The sequence below is a fragment of the Ambystoma mexicanum genome, chromosome 5q (genome assembly GCF_040938575.1).
Source record: "Ambystoma mexicanum isolate Mex_15411 chromosome 5q, UKY_AmexF1_1, whole genome shotgun sequence".
Classification (NCBI taxonomy): domain Eukaryota; kingdom Metazoa; phylum Chordata; class Amphibia; order Caudata; family Ambystomatidae; genus Ambystoma; species Ambystoma mexicanum.
The window spans coordinates 995333736-995349672 of NC_090933.1; the positions used below are offsets into that span (position 1 = coordinate 995333736).

General features: G+C 40.1%; 1 protein-coding gene and 1 long non-coding RNA gene across 6 annotated transcripts in view; one reads left to right on the top strand and one right to left on the bottom strand.

Moving 5' to 3' along the window:
• SYBU (syntabulin) overlaps positions 1-15937 on the bottom strand; it is a 464609-nt gene that overhangs the window by 403141 nt on the left and 45531 nt on the right. Inside the window, exon 1 of one of the 4 annotated variants that reach the window (XM_069621519.1) lies at positions 11425-11562. The exons of the other annotated variants lie outside the window; for them this stretch is intronic. The gene's annotated coding sequence lies outside the window, so the exon portion shown is untranslated. Of the gene's footprint in view, positions 1-11424; positions 11563-15937 lie in introns of those variants that run through there. 4 annotated transcript variants of the gene reach the window in all.
• Positions 1-15937, top strand: part of LOC138497834 (uncharacterized) — a 172569-nt gene that overhangs the window by 30159 nt on the left and 126473 nt on the right. The gene's annotated exons all lie outside the window — the stretch shown is intronic.

The following is a 15937-nucleotide window of genomic DNA, read 5'->3' on the forward strand; positions in this document are numbered from 1 at the left end:
ACACTGGGGGGATCGGAAGCGCACAACTTACCCAGTGATTTCACAAGCTGGTGGTGACCCCGGAGCGATCCACACCCGCTCGTGTTTTCATGGCAGGTGTTCACCTGTTGGTTGTATTAACCCACTTATGCTCTGCCCTGCGGCATCACTGTGTGCTGATGGTGCCAGAATTAACAAAATGGCTGCAAAACCCCTATGTGCGCCAAAACCTATGGAAATTGCGCCTTACAACATGAAAAGATGGCTGCCAAATCTACCATGCATGTTGTCAGTGGTGGAACGGAGACCACACTGCTGAAACATGTCACTGGGCTTCACAACATGAAAAGCAGTGTTTTGCTGAAAGGAATCCGGAATCTTGTTTTCAAATCTTTTTCTTGGTTGCTGAAAATAAAGAATGCCGGTTCAAAACACCATAAAACATCCAATATTCTTGCTGGGTGTTAATAGTCACTTCATTCAAGAAATAATTATGAACATACAATGTGATGAAAAGCGGAATTTGTCATCAAAACATTCACAGCAAATGTGCCTGCCTGTGAAATCTGTCAAAATCTGGGTGCAGTACCAGTGGCCGCCTGTATGACAGCTGTCAGTAGATTGCATCATAAGGATTTAAACTTGTACCATTGAAATCTAATGTCTGAAAACTAAGTGACCTGTTATTGAGAGTAACCTAGGTTGTATCTATTTAAATCCCATGGTTTAGAAGCTGGAATAAGTGTTCTAGCTGCTTGTTTGAAAATTGCAAGCTTGTTTTAAACCAACAAAAAAAATTTAACAAAATGATATTGAATTTAAGCTGCCTCAAAGCCACCCAACCAGTATGATGGCTTCCCCCATGAAGGCCAGGAAATCACACCTCTGTGAGGATTAGATCAGGGGAGGAGATCTTGGTCTGCAGGGGAAGAGGACAATGGACTTCCTCTGGCTGAAAGGATATGCAGAGTGTGAAGGGTCATAAACGGCCTCTCCCAGAAGGAAGGGGGCAGAGATTGCTTCTATGCTGCCAGAAGGAGGCGGGGACAAACCACCATTTGCTCTTTAACAAAGGCAAAAGTACATATTTAAAAAGACTGATATATTACTGTGTAAAATTGTGAAAAATATGTCAACAACAGATTTGTTAATGTGATTTCTGGATGTACGGGTTAAGAGATGACAGAACTCTGTGAGATGTTCTGGGAAGTAATAGCGGAATATATCGTTTTACACCAAATGTATTTATGTCAAAAGCATGAAACTTCATACTCTTATGCCCATATGCAATGCGCACAATTGTACACATTTTTGGATAAACTAGATATTGTGTTCCGGCCCAAAAGGGCAGAATTCTGTCAAAAGCAGACACAAGATCCGACAGCGACGAGGTTTGGAAGAGTATCTGCCACACAAAATATGTGATTTATAGATGTTATTGTTATAAAGAATGCACACATGTAAATATGTATTATACCAAAAGTAGATTTTATGTTCAAAGGGACAAGGAGAGGATTATCTGGCTCATAAACCCACATCATCATGGCGACACCCTGGTTTCTCCTCCAATCAAGGGAGAGAAGAGATTCCAGCCAATTGCCTGCTATGGGGCGCTCTTAGGATAAACCAGCACACACCCCCTTTATCACATGCATAAAAAGAGACAGCTTAGGACTTCGAAAGATACACAGATTCACCCACTATCCTGAGCCTGGCGAAGCACCCAGAAGCAGAACCATCCATATTCCCAGACACCAGAAACTTGGCAAGCAGAAAGGCCATTCCATTAGTTTAACCATTTTCAACTAGGCCTTGAATTTCAAGAACCAGAAAGAATTCCCCAAAACTAACGGGGAACAAAAGAAACAGCCGGGCTGTGCTGTAACTGCTTTCCTGCTAAAAGAATCCTTACCAGAACCAAATGATCCCATCCTGATGTGCTGTGACCAGAGAACAATTACAGACCCGATCCAGTCCTGTGCCGAGGTGTGACTAGATCCATTGCAGATCCTGTCCAATCCGGTGTGCCCAGCAGTCTGTCCCAGGACCAGAATCACTGACCAGAATCCCTGACCAGAATCCCTGAGGTTCCGTTTGAAACCCAGATAATGAGTATCTATAGAAAGGACTGTGTCACTAGCATATGTACTGTCCATGGTAATCCCTGTCTTAAACCCATCCTCTTTTATATTCAGAACCGGTAGTGTTAGGAGTATTGTTGAATTGTCAGAGCTTTTCTTGCGCTTAGTTTCTCTCAATTGTTTTCTAAAATCATAAATCATTGGTGTTGTGAATAACTAAATTGAATCCCAGAAAGAAATTGATTATCCACCACATGAAGGGTCCTTGGTCAGGATTGATGGAGATTCATGTGGGCATTCTCTTTTTCTATAGTTATAATCTAGTATAAAGAAATTAATTTGTCTTTTAAAAGCGTTTCCCTGTTTTCCCTTTCTTGCACCTGTTTCAGAAAAACGACCTCCACTAAAACGTCCATAACTTTCTCATGCTAGAAACGAAATTTCAACTTCTGCTTGTAGCTCACATCCACAGCTTTCCATAGAACCAAAAACCGCATCTCAAATCAATAGTTTTCCCGCAATCGCTATTACCACTCACAGAAAAGTTTGCTGCAAATTTTGTTTTAGGAAATTTCTATAACGTGTAAAACAGCTTTTGATTGCACCCTCAGTTTTAAGTATTCATATTGCTTATTAGTGTCAAATCATTGCTAGTGTTTTTCTGTAACTATCTAAATCGGCTCCCATTAGAATTTAAACAATTTTAGCAATTTAATCTATATTTAGTGTTTTTTCCATTCGCAGATAACTTTAAAAACCATTTTGACAGTTTGCCAATCAATTCTGTTTCTCTCTTGTGTTTGCTGGGTGGGGGGGAATTGGGATTGACATTTTGGTTGAATTCTGCATTACTGAATACCTGCTCTCTCTCCTCCTATCCCTTTACATTGCTTGTTGGGGGTTGAGGAGTGTGCAGGGGGAAATAGTAACCGTACTGCTATTTGATCTGAACACACACAAAAGTATTCTTTCTGTGCTGAATTGTTTTGCTTACTCCTTGTGATTAAAGAGATTGCTTAGTGTTACATCACCCCAATGGTGATTATTGTATACCCATTAAAACATAGTGCGATTATGTTGTGAATACATAAATAAATATTTTAACTTTGCAAACCAGCCTCATTCCTAGTTCAGTGTGACCGGAGGGGTTCCAAGAGAGGGGCGTGATATAAGTGGTACATCGTTCAGAATAAAATAACTTTTAGACACAAAATAAATAAGGGTTTCAGTTGTGCATTACACGCTAGGCATTGACTTAGGTGAAGTGCCGGATTGAAATCACTTACACACCGAATAAACAGCACTCGCGTATGAGTGAAAGTGATTTTAGAAATCATTCGGTATGTCGAAATATTAAAAAGCAGCACTCGTTTGTGGGTGAAAGTGGTCCTAGAAGTAATTTTGAATGCTGAACTATTACAAAACAGAGAACGCCGCATTTTACAAAACCAAATGTCTAACTTTGAGCGTGTTGGTTTGTGGAGTATCATGCAACCCAATGGGCAATATCAATAAGAACTAATGCACACAACCATTGCCCAAGCCAAGAGAGACAAAATTAAAGCAGTTCAAATCCAACATATATTGTCGAAGGTAAAAGGGGGCTACTGAAAGGTCCATAAGTTGTGAAACTTGTTGGCCATACTTGGCACAGCATGTAGCAAATGTTTATATAAATTCACATTGCCAAAGCTAAGGGAGAAGCCAAATAAGACCCTATCCTTGTCAGTATTTGGTTACTGGTGCAGTGGGGAAACGAGAGTGGCAACAAGGCTGCCCTTCTGGAAAAGGTTATTCAGAAGGAGAGGAGCATTATTTGTAGAGGAGTATTAAAGAACATCAGTGTTAATCTTGTTTTCCCTGAAGAGTTGTTAAAAGGTTGAAGTTGCAAAATGATTAATACTGTAAAGCTGTTGCGAACCTCTTGTGAAGTTGATCTTAACCACAGAAGCACCTGTTGTTGTGAAAAGCTGTTCGGGCGGGTGAGTATACCCGGATGGCACACCTTTGGAGGAGTATGCCTGGCATGGGAGTAAACCAGGTATGAACTGTGGTAGTAGGCTATGCATGGGAGTAAAGGAGGTAGAAGTTGTCAAAGTGCTATAATGTGGTGCTGACAGAGGAACTCTATGGTGTTTATTGTGCTGAATAAAGAACTTTGTTAAAGCTGATGTAAAGGAGCTGTAATTCTTCATACCTCCTCAATCGTGGCAAATCATCCTGACCAAGGCAATCACTATTGTTATTTGCCAACTGAGAAAAGGTTCTTTATTTTGAAGAGGATCATTTTTACTCTTGTCCAAGGGGGAGAAAAGAACTATCTACTTTTCTTTGTTGAATCATTGAAGTGTTAAGACTTTCTGTTGACAAGTTGAAATTGCAAAGAACTGTGCTGGAACCTTGTGTTGACAAGCTGAAGTTACAAAGAACTATGCTAAAACTTTGTTGCAAACCAGGATTTCCTTATTTCTTTTTGGAACCGTGGAGCCTAATTCTGCATTAACATGGGGAAGGGGCATTCGCCCAGGTTATAAGGATAGACTGTTATGTTACAAACTCAATTGTCATACTACTTTTGCTCTATTTGAACTGCCATGCATTGGCTTATTTATTGTATGTATAAGTGTGAGGAACGGGTATCATTTGTTAGAGTGTTTCCTTTCATTTATTGTAGGCAGGGAAATCCTTGTCAGGGTATGGATAGAGAGTCGTTTATCCAACCTTCTAATTTAATAAAATGAGATTTGTTAAAAAACCTTCATGAAGTTGTCCGCCTCACATGTCTGACCCCTCATAATAGTGAACCAGCCTTAATCAGACATTTGTGAAGTAAGGAAGAACAGGGGAAGGGACCCCTCCCTTTTATTCTCCGATACTTGGAAACTGTATTTTCACACGAAGAATTGAACATTTGAGTTGCAGTCCAGAACAAGTGAAGCTTCCGTCTGGATGAAAAAGACCTCTATTTTCCTTAGTTAATATAGAGTGTAAGGGACGGAAATAGATTTTGACACAGGACGGTGGACATTTTGTTATCAGACATCCTGACAAAGTCCTTAGTCTCTTTGTTGAGGCAGGGGAAGCCTTCTTAACAAAAGGGCCAGATAGGTTTTCCTTTTCTTTTACTTTTAATAAAAGTCTTTGCCAACAAATGTGTCAGACTCGTACTTTTTCCCTCCCTTATAGCAGTTAATCATTCCATGAGCCCAAGTGAAAATACTAGCAGTCAGTGGTCGAAGTGTACGAAAAGAAGTAGTGGAACTATATTCCCTGCTGGCCTGCACCCACTCCCCACATACCCCATCACCACGCCCCCTCTCACACACAATACAAACCACCAAACACTTGCACCTGCTGTTTAAGGGAGCGTCCAGTGCAGTGTACTGAAAGTGCAAGTTTCAACTTCTTCCTACACTTTTATTTTAAAACGAAACCATTCCGGAACGGTTTCTTTTTAAAATAAAAGTATAGGAGCTATAAAACGTGATTTTAAAAAAGTAGAGGAACACCGCTCCCGCTCACTTCGACCACTGCTAGCAGTCACCTTTGACCATAAAATAATGCTTGGTGTCCTGAATAGTTCATTAATATGTGCCTACCACCGCTATGACAATGATATGATATGGCATTTGTAACGTGCTTATACACAAGTGTTTCAAGGTGCGACGAGGCAGGGAGGGGGAACAAAGGGAAGACAGACAACGATCCTACTAGGTCGGGTGTCATTCAGATCGCGCAAGTGCATGGGTAGATGGGAAGGGAAAAGTGAAGGGGAAAGGGAGAGGGGAAAGTGCAGTACAGGGGTAGTAGAATAACACAAAAAATAATAAGGGCCAGCTAGTGGCAAGTGCAAGGTAAGTGCAGACAAGTGCTGGGAAGGGGGTCTGTGGGGATACAGAGACAGTCCTGCAGTGCGGGGGTTGCCAGGGAGGCAGTGCAAGGGGAGAGTGGCTGGGCCAAGGACCGAGATTGGTGAGAGTGGCCCAGTTGCTGATTCAGTGCAATTTCAGTCTGGAATTTAGCAGGGGAGAGGGGGAGAGAAAGCAGAAGCAAAGAGGAAGATTTTGAGGTGCTTCTGGAACCAGAGATGGTTCTCCTCAAGTTTCAGGGAGGCAGAAAGGCTGTTCCAGAGGGAGGCCCCTGCCGCGGAGAGAGATCTACCCCCAACTCGTTGCTTGGAGAAGCGGCTGACCCTGAGGAAGTTGGAGGCGGATGAGCGAAGAGCTCGAGAAGGAAGATATTTAGGAAGAGAGAGTTGAAGGTATTTTGGCCCCAGGCCCCAGAAGGCCTTGTGTACAATGCAGAGGGGACTCCTCAAGTTTCAGGGAGGCAATCAGGTTGATGTGCCCTGGTCTTCCTCCCTCAGATGATTACCTGGTGCAAGTAGGAACAATCATCTCCACAATGCCAACGCCATCTATGGTGGCATAACCAACCATCAAAACGTCTGCCTCTAAATGATTCAAAATGCTGAAATTAGATTGGTAACGGGAAGAATGCTAAGGATCGCCACCTCCTCATCTTCAGGACACTTCACTCATGCTGATGTCCAGTCAGTGCTGCAGTGACCTTGGAATTCATCTTGTCTCACTCTGACCCACAGATCTATGCTTTGAGAGGTCCTCCAGTGTCTATGCAAGTACTACAATTCCTCATGTAATGCATTTAAATCCAAATCCACAACCCTGGTGTGATGCAGTTCAGCCAGGCCCAGCGTCAGGCCATTTCAACCCTGGGTTCCTATGGTCTGCCTTAATTTGTGATATGTGTTCTGCGTTATGTGGAGGGCCAGAAGGAAAAAGACTTGTTACTTCAATTTGTGACTATGGTTATTTAAATAAAAGGTAAACATGTCTAACTTTCTCTAAACAATGGGTTTCCCTACCTAACAAAACGAACTAGGGTGCTTGTCAGTCATCTGTGAGTCAAAAATAAGTCTGTCTACCATCCAGAAACTAAGCTAATTTGGCCTTACCACTGAACAAAACCAACTAAAGCACAGGAGAATGACTCCAGTCTCTGATGTGCTGTTCTTTCAGCAACTTTCTTCAATGCAGTATTCATAAATAGTTCTTGTTAATGTCTCAGATCAGGTTTTACAATTCATTCAATGGGACCTTCCCTTTTTTCCTTCTCTTGCTTGTCTTGACCTCGTGATATGTTTTAGATTTGATCTCTTTCTGTTACTTGTGGTTTCTCTGTTCTCGGTTTCTCACATAACATATAAACTATTTTGTCTTTCAATGTCCAAGCTTTTTCTTGATTGGTATCAAATATATTTTTCTCCTTAGAATGTCCATTCTCTTTAGACTGTGTCAGCACTTTTTGTAACTTGCACTCTTCTTCCACTCTTGTTCATTACTGGGATGAGTAAGGACTCCCAATAAGGGTTTGTGTTCTTTTTATCACTTTGTATCTAACTGGGATGAGTATGAGTTTGCCAGTGATAATGGTCTCTCTTCGTGTCCCTCTGCTAGAGAGGCTCACCTCTCTAGCCTCACAGGGAAGGGCTCCTGTGGGGAGCAGTGACTGAATCCTGCAGTTCATCACAATTCATATACCCACTGCATTGATTTATCAAAGAATAACTCCCCAGATTCCACGCTCATCCGAGGCTTTTGTGCACATATTCAGAAAGAATCCACACTTTCTGCAGTTTGGTGATCTATTAGGCCTATAATCCAGTACGGAAAATGTAAATAAATGTTGTGAAATATGAGGTGCAAAACAGATAATTTTAAAACAACTCTTCTCCTTCCTTGTAACATATGGACTGTCTGATCTGATAAGTGCACAGTTTATACAAAACTGTGCCAATTGAAACTGTTGGTGCTCCAGAAAATGTGTATAATATTTTATTATTAGTGTGATTTAAGGTAAACTTTTCACACAATTTTTAAAGTAAATATGCACAATACATATATTGAATGCAATGCAATAATAGTTAACATTCATACAAACATATCAATATAAAATATTACTTGATAAGTTTTTTAAAAACAAAAATGAATTTTCATACTTTTTCTCAATTTCCAACCATAATTTCATCACTGCTACCAAAACGGACAATTGATACTATCAAGGCAAGGCATCCAAAAAGTGACAGATTTCATAGAATCCAAAGTATGTACAAAAGAATAAAAATATTTGCAATGTAAATCCACCAGTCTGTCACAAGAAAATAAGAGATGTCTAGCTGATTCAAATAATTCCCTGTTCCTGCAGAGGCGGCAAGAACGTTGGTCTTCAGGGATATTGTATCTAGGATCTAATACCGCAACACAGGGCAACAACTTGAAAAACAGTAGGAGATCTTTTTTACTTTTCACCATCAATTCTTTCTTTAGAACTTCAAAACATACAGTATTCCCTAGTCCAGTACTTTTATATAGCAGTGTTCTTTCTTTTAGACCTGACAAAGATTGGATATGAGGGCATTCAATAGAATTCTTGATGTCTGTTACAAATTTACTCAGCGTAAACTCACTCTGCAGGATAATTTTTAGGTTAAATAGTATACTTAAAAATATGACCATTGCCCCAATGAAGATTATGCCCAATTCTAACCTAAAAGAAAGGGTAATCACACTATTGGCAAGGTCCACAATTTACATCCAGAAAGTGCCCTTCAATCAGTCAAAGTCTTGCAATTTACTCCGAGAATGCACTTCAATACCATATAATAATCCAGGTAGCAGACTTTGCTTGTAAATTAGGAGAAGCCCTCCATAACTAAAGCCTCCATGTTTATATACATATGCCTTAATTTTACCTGATTTTTCCAAAAACGAGGTACTTCTAAACTCTATGTGCTGTCAAACCTGGACCTCATTACAAGTTTGGCGGTGCAGGAAAAAAGTGGTGATAATTCTGGAATCGTCACTTTTCCCACGCCACCAAACTACAAGTTTGCCAGTGGGTGTTGACTGATTACCTCCAGCCAAGAGCTGGAAGCAAAGCACGCCCCCACCAACAAAAAACAGCTGGTATTACTGGTGCCGGTAATACTGCCAATCCCCATGGAAGGGGGAATTTACCAACCATTGCCAGCACCTGTAATATCCCGGAATATCAGGCACCGGTAACAGTAGGTCCGTTTGGTGGTATCCCAACAAATTTACCGGCAGGGTACCACCAAACCTGTAATGACCCTGCATATATTGAATGTGCCATTTCACTGTCCTATAGTGATTAAGTTAGTTAAACATCATGATTTTATTTTGGTTTTCATTTATTTGAATGTACTTTTCCCTTGAATTGTTCATGAGTGCATTCATAACCTGCTTCATGCAGACTGATGTGTGGTCCAACAGGACAACATCGTCGGCATACCCCCATCCAGGGGACATGTCGATTGGTGACTTTGGGTGGGAAAGCACATGCCTGGCCAAGAGAATCTGGTATATTTGAAATGTAAAAGTTAAAAGGCAGGGGTGCAAGAACACACTCCTGCTTTAGACCAACATTAGTAGAAACAGATTTAGAGAGTCTACCAAGGCTGTCCATATGAATGTGTCCAAAGTCTACCTCTGTCAGCTCTGTCAAATGCCATACTAAAGTCGATATATGTAACATTCAGAGGGGCACTATTACCTGTTCATCATTTTTTTAAGTATAGAGATGTTATGAACTGTAGAACAGTTCTTACGAAATCCCATTAGCAACATATGAAAGCAGATTTTGATTCGATGCCCAGTTGGACTAGTCCTCGTGTATCATTGATGCTAGTAACTTGCCTGGACCATCTAACATTGCTGGTAGCCTATAATTTAGCAGTTCCAGTCTATTCCCCTATATAAACATACGTTTGCCAGGATACAGGGACCCTGCCTTTATTCAATACTTTGCTGAATATGCTGTGCTAAATGGACAGCCATACCTCAATGTTTGCTTTTAAATTGGTATTTCAGAGACTATCTGGTCCAGGGGCACAGGAACCTTTCAAATTCTTGATGCGCCTGGCAATTGAAATCTCATCAATGTCTAATGCGAGTTGCTTAACATTCCAAAAATTCAGTGAAGAGTAATGCACAAGAAGTATTCAAAGTATGAATGCCGGTCAGGTAGCACAGTGAGTATAGCACTTGCTTTGACATCTTTGCAGAGCCTGCTGAAGCAGGTTCGAATCCCAGCAGGGCCAAAATCAGCCTTTCATCCTTCCAAGGTCGATAAATGAGCACTACACAAGGTGGGTAATAATAAGCAGCGCTCAGATACCTGAGGGTTTTTTGCGCTATATAAATGCTTATTATTATTAAATGGGCCCGGCACATCTTCAGCGGGCCTTGGGACCCAGACTATAGAGCACGCAATTCCAATTGAGATCTGCAAGGGGACAAAACACTTCCGGTCCTTCAGCTATAAGAAAAAAACAACCTCTTGGCCTCTACTTTTTACTCCATTATCGGGCGGGCATCTTGAGGCGACTCAGTTAACCCAACTGCCAATGTGAGCACCTGCATTAGATTAATTTAATCACATTATGATTATCCAGAATAGCTTTTGCAGGGATTTTACAAGCTACCCAATCTTTTAAGGAAGCTATGCAGGTGACAGTAAATATATGCGCCCAGCAGTGACAGTAAAAGAAAGTTTACTGATGGCTCAGGGAGTTAAGCACATCCTTCTTAAAACTTTGTGTACTCTGAGTGTTTCTTCCTTCCAAGGTCAAAGAATCGCACCGCATTATATTGGGTGATTGGGACCCTTGATATTTATAGTGCGGGGTCTATACAGGGCACACAATTGCTCAGGCACCAGTCAAAAAGTGTCCCATAGTCGCAAATGGCAAATCATTCCTTTTGTGAAAGACTGTTGCAGTAGTACCCAAAGGAGAGATTTCTCGCAAAACGTGTTGCAGATTATGCATGGTAAAGAACATGTGTTCAACACCACTGGTCAGATCTACTAACTGCACAGTGAAGTAAGTGATCTGACTGGCGCCCAAAAACTGGCCCAGATGAGCATGTTTTTCAGGCATTATGCTGGCCAGTCCGAGTGTCGAGACTGAGGAAACAAGGGCACATAAAAAGTAGTTATCATTAGTGATATTGTCTGGCGCAAAGATTGTAAGTGGTTGTGCCGTTGCATTAAATGAATCTAGTACTCGCCGGATGTTTGACCATGGCAGGTAATTATTTTCATGTGTCCTTGTTACATTTCTACGGCATGGCTATTTCTTTTATTTGTATTATATAAGGGTCATGAACGCTAGCGCCTGACAGTGGATACCCCTGTGCGAATGAGGGCTGCTCGCCCTGGAGTTTATTTCTAGTAACACTACCTGTTTTAGAAGCCCTCCCTCCCCAGGCTGACGATTTCGTAAGCACGACTTTTAAAGGCACGCCTTTCTTTTAATGTTTACCTGGGCAGATGTTCAACGTCTTGACTTGCTCTTTAAATGTGGTCCTTGTGCGTTAATAAGCAGGTCCTGTTCTTCCTGGGCTGCGTGCGAGGCAGCCCGCAGCTACTGGAAAAACAGGGCTGTACCATGTCATCTCTGAAAGGGAGGCGGCGGTGAAATTCTGTAACATCATTCCAAGGCACGTCAATCACGAATAGGAATGAATCATGACACACTGAAACTCTTCCCCCCCCCCCCACCCCCCCTCCGGCCTGGGAGCTACAGACAAAAGCCTCTTTAGTAAACAAGCTTAGAAAAACATCGAATACAAAGTAGCTTGATCCATTTGAACTCGGCAACTGCGGGGTTATTAAACTGCTTGGAAATTACTGCAGCAGTCATCTCCCCGGGGATGTCAACCACTGAGAATGCAAGTGTCACTGCACATAATACAATCTGCGTATATTGCCAACAGCTGAGTACATTTAGTTCTGCAGAATTCCGTTTTGGACGCTGTGTGCTGACGGAATGTGAAAGAGAAACCTTCCGTTAACTCTGCTGATGCTCATAATGGGTCCAGAGCTGAAATGGAGGTCTGGCGCTGTGACAAATGGCTGCCCTCAAAACACAACGCAGATAAGCAATGGGGGGCATTAATATGCAAGCCACAAAGCAACCAATCTATATGATAATCTAGCCAATATCACCGACTAGTAAAAAGAACCTGGGAGAGATTCGGTTTGCAGTACATGCTGTACAACTAGTTTGTGTGTGAACTTCCATGTAGTTGTATGTGTGCCTTTCATATATCGTGGATAGGGCAGTGGCACTATTTGCCAAACAGTGCAAAACGGTTAAAAAGTACACAAGCAAATATAGCCCCAAATTATTACTTGGGCCTCAACGACACACACATGTATCATGTTACACATTAAAGCATTTCTTTAAAATTGGAAAAGTACCCACAAATTATGTAATCAGTGATGTCACTCTCTCAAAAAAAAGAAAAAGGCTTATGTATGGCATGAGTGCCTGCTCTCCCAGGGCCCAGGGTGCAAGGGCAAAAAGCAAACATTTGGCTGAGGCTCAAAGAAATCACTGGAGAGGTTCTTTTTACAGCCCGGCATAAAACCCAGTAAACAACAATGAAGTGATTAAAATAAAAAATAGAAATTCTAATGATAAAGTAAGTATTCAAAATAAAAGAATAAAATGAATACATAAATATGGATATATTCAGAGAGACCACTTTACTTATTATGTGGTCTCTCTACGTATAAATATATAGCAATATTCAATATTGTTTTTTTAACTGAAAGCTCAACAAACCGCAAATAAGCGAGACTGTTATAATCCACAGATAACTTGGGAACACTTCTAAGGCTGAATGGGCTTTCAATCAAAAAAACAATACTGGCAACAACTTGAATTAACTTGCTTTAAAATGGTTTGGGGGACCATAACAAACTTCATGGAAATATAAAGCAAATGACTTCCTAATTTTAATGCACCTATTGAGGCTCGTACTTTGAAGTAATGAGTGTGACTGGTAGCCCCAGAAGTTGCGCAAGAACCATCAGAAAAGCAATAAAGTCTTGAAATTGAATGTACATTGTCTTTATTGGAAGTATGCTCCTTTGTGACAGATGTTTCGAACTGTCTTGGCTCTTTATCGAACATGGGCATAAAGTGAACTGCTATCCCAAGCAAAATGTAACACACATATTGGTATCACAAGACATTTCATCATTATAAAAAAATAAAAAATTACCACAAGGTGCATTACGTTACCATGAAGAACAACAAAGGGGAAAAAGAGAGAGAATAGGGAGGGACAAAAAGAAAAACAACAACAAATCACAAAATTAATAAACCGCTGAACACTTGCGAAAGCATGTCCATTCAGAGTGCCCGCTACGTGCTTGCCAGTGGTTGTGTGTTGTTGTGTGAGTGGTGAAGACTCACAACCATTTTATATTCTGAAGACTAGTGGTCTTAGTTAATTATTTAAAATAAAATCAATGTGCATTTACTTTTCCCAAAATTCTATTACTAATAACTTTTAACTCCCTGGAAAGATTTGACTGACAATTTCCCCCAAAAATTTCAGTCTCCGGCCCCTCCAGAGTGGAAAATATGGGGGAAAATGTTAAACGGTTCAAACGTTATCCAGGGAACAAGAACTATCTGTTTTTTTACCTACTGCTGTTCAGTTCAGTTTGTATTAGAAGAAACAGTTTCAGTTTATTGACATTATATCAACAATGTCTTCAGGGAAACAAAAAACAAATACAATTTAAATAAAATATAACTACAATTCATACAATTACATACAACTAATATAATTAAACCAGTAGATAGTCAAATTCATTAAAATGTATCAAATTCATCATGCTGAGGTGTAAAAACAAAATGTTGCTGGCACATATGAAACTCATGTTAAGTCAATTACATTGATACGTAAATTGATTTACGCTAGCACAAAATTCCTATTGGTGGTTTACAAAAAGAACATCTGTCTGAGTTATTCTTGTTCGATATAGTCACCTGTTCTGCGAGTGGTAGAATCCCCATTCTAAGCTTAATTTGTAGAGCTCACAGATACTTTGGCTTCACTTAGTCTAAATACTATTCATAACCTGGTAAATGTTTCCTTTCCCGATACATACTGAGTATCATAGAGTTATTAATTCTGGTCAACCGAATGTCATCTTTAGCATCATATTTCATTTTGATATTATTTTTAGTCAAATTATCCATAATTTTAGGTCTTTTCCAAAATTCTCTATACCCAATCCTATTTTGGAACACCCCATTATTGAAGATCCACCTTCATGCGCCAACAAATCTTTTAAGGCGCCTATATATTTCTCTATATTGGTTGCAGGCCACACTCTAACCTAATATCCGAGAGGTTTGAATTTAATTAAACAGTCAATCCTCTTCATAATGACGTACATACACAGGGGAATATTCTGTGAGCTGCTGGGCAGACCTAGAACATTCTTTAAAACCTGTTTTCTATGGTGGGCAGAACTTTGCAATTCATGCAACCCCAAAACTGTGCTCTGTAGAGTGCTGTATGGCGGACTTGGAGCCTGTGGGTGCTCCATGGAGACCTACATTGCCCTTTTCCCATTTGTTTTGGAACCATTGATTGTCAGACCATTGTTTAGACATAACTCATTACATAGGTTGAACCGGGTCTCCAAACCGACAGGTGTCATTGAAATAAGAACTGCATCATCTGCAAACATTAAAATCGGATATTTCTTTCTTCTCATGTATGGTGCATTGGAAAGCCAAAATCAATGACACTATTGATAAAAATACAGAAGGGTTTTGACATGAGCACGCACCATTTTCGGACTCTCTTTTGTATCTTGAATAAACAAGACATCTCGCCATTTATGAAATAATAATGTATTTGGGGTATTCCCGTATAGTTGGTGCACTTTGGTGTTTATATGTAAATATGCGCACTGAATAGTTTCCAAACATTTGGATAGCTGCACACCCTTGAAAGAAGAGATTAACCCCTAAGTCTCTGCAAGTTATTTGATAATAAATGTACTTTCTAGGGTATGAGCTTCTCCTTAAATTAATCCTCCAAAGAAATGTGCATTCTTAATGCTAACAAAGAGTTTTTATTGTGTTGTCTTTGACTGCTCTCTGCCGACATGCGTTTCGACCACTGGTCGTTTTCAAGACTATTTAATATAGCAGTCAATTTGCAAAGTATAAACATACAAAACCAATATCGTCATAATTTTCCATAAAAATAAGGAGGAAAGAAAAGAAACATATAATCAGCCATCAGTATTATTAGCATTTTAGATCCAAAAATTGGTGATTAGGAAATAGACATGAGAGAATAAGAGAAGAAAGAGAGTAAAAATAATACAAAATATAATAAAATAGAGAACATATATAAAACTTGCATTAGTGCAATTCTGAACGGCAAATGGATTTAACCTCATATAGGAATGGAAATCACCTTTTACTAACTGTGGCGTAAGGGGAACCTTGGTACATTAAGGGATAACCTGTAAGTTTACAGTCTAGCATGATCAATGCATAATCTCTTTTTACATCAATAGATGCTGATAGATATATACTGACAATTTGTGAACAGAATACATTAACCTATACCTAATCAGGCTGGATAACCTATAAACAGCATAAGGGGTCCGAATGTTATGTTACAATCTTATATTTGATGTTACGACACAAAATGAACTTTCTAAAAAGTGACAATCAAACTAGCTATACCAACCCCATATCACAGATTTTGAAAGAATCCTACGGTGAGTAGAAAATTATACTGACCATTGGATATTAATACACCACTGGCAGGTCACATTTAAGGTGGGGTGTACAACAATATTCAAGGTGAGTGATTAACCATTGATTAACCATTGATTATTAAATAGAATCAACTGCATAAGGGAGACACGTACACTAATTGGTTCACCACATAACACAGCCAGCATAACCTAGTCCAAATCGATTTGCACTAAAAGAGAATCACACG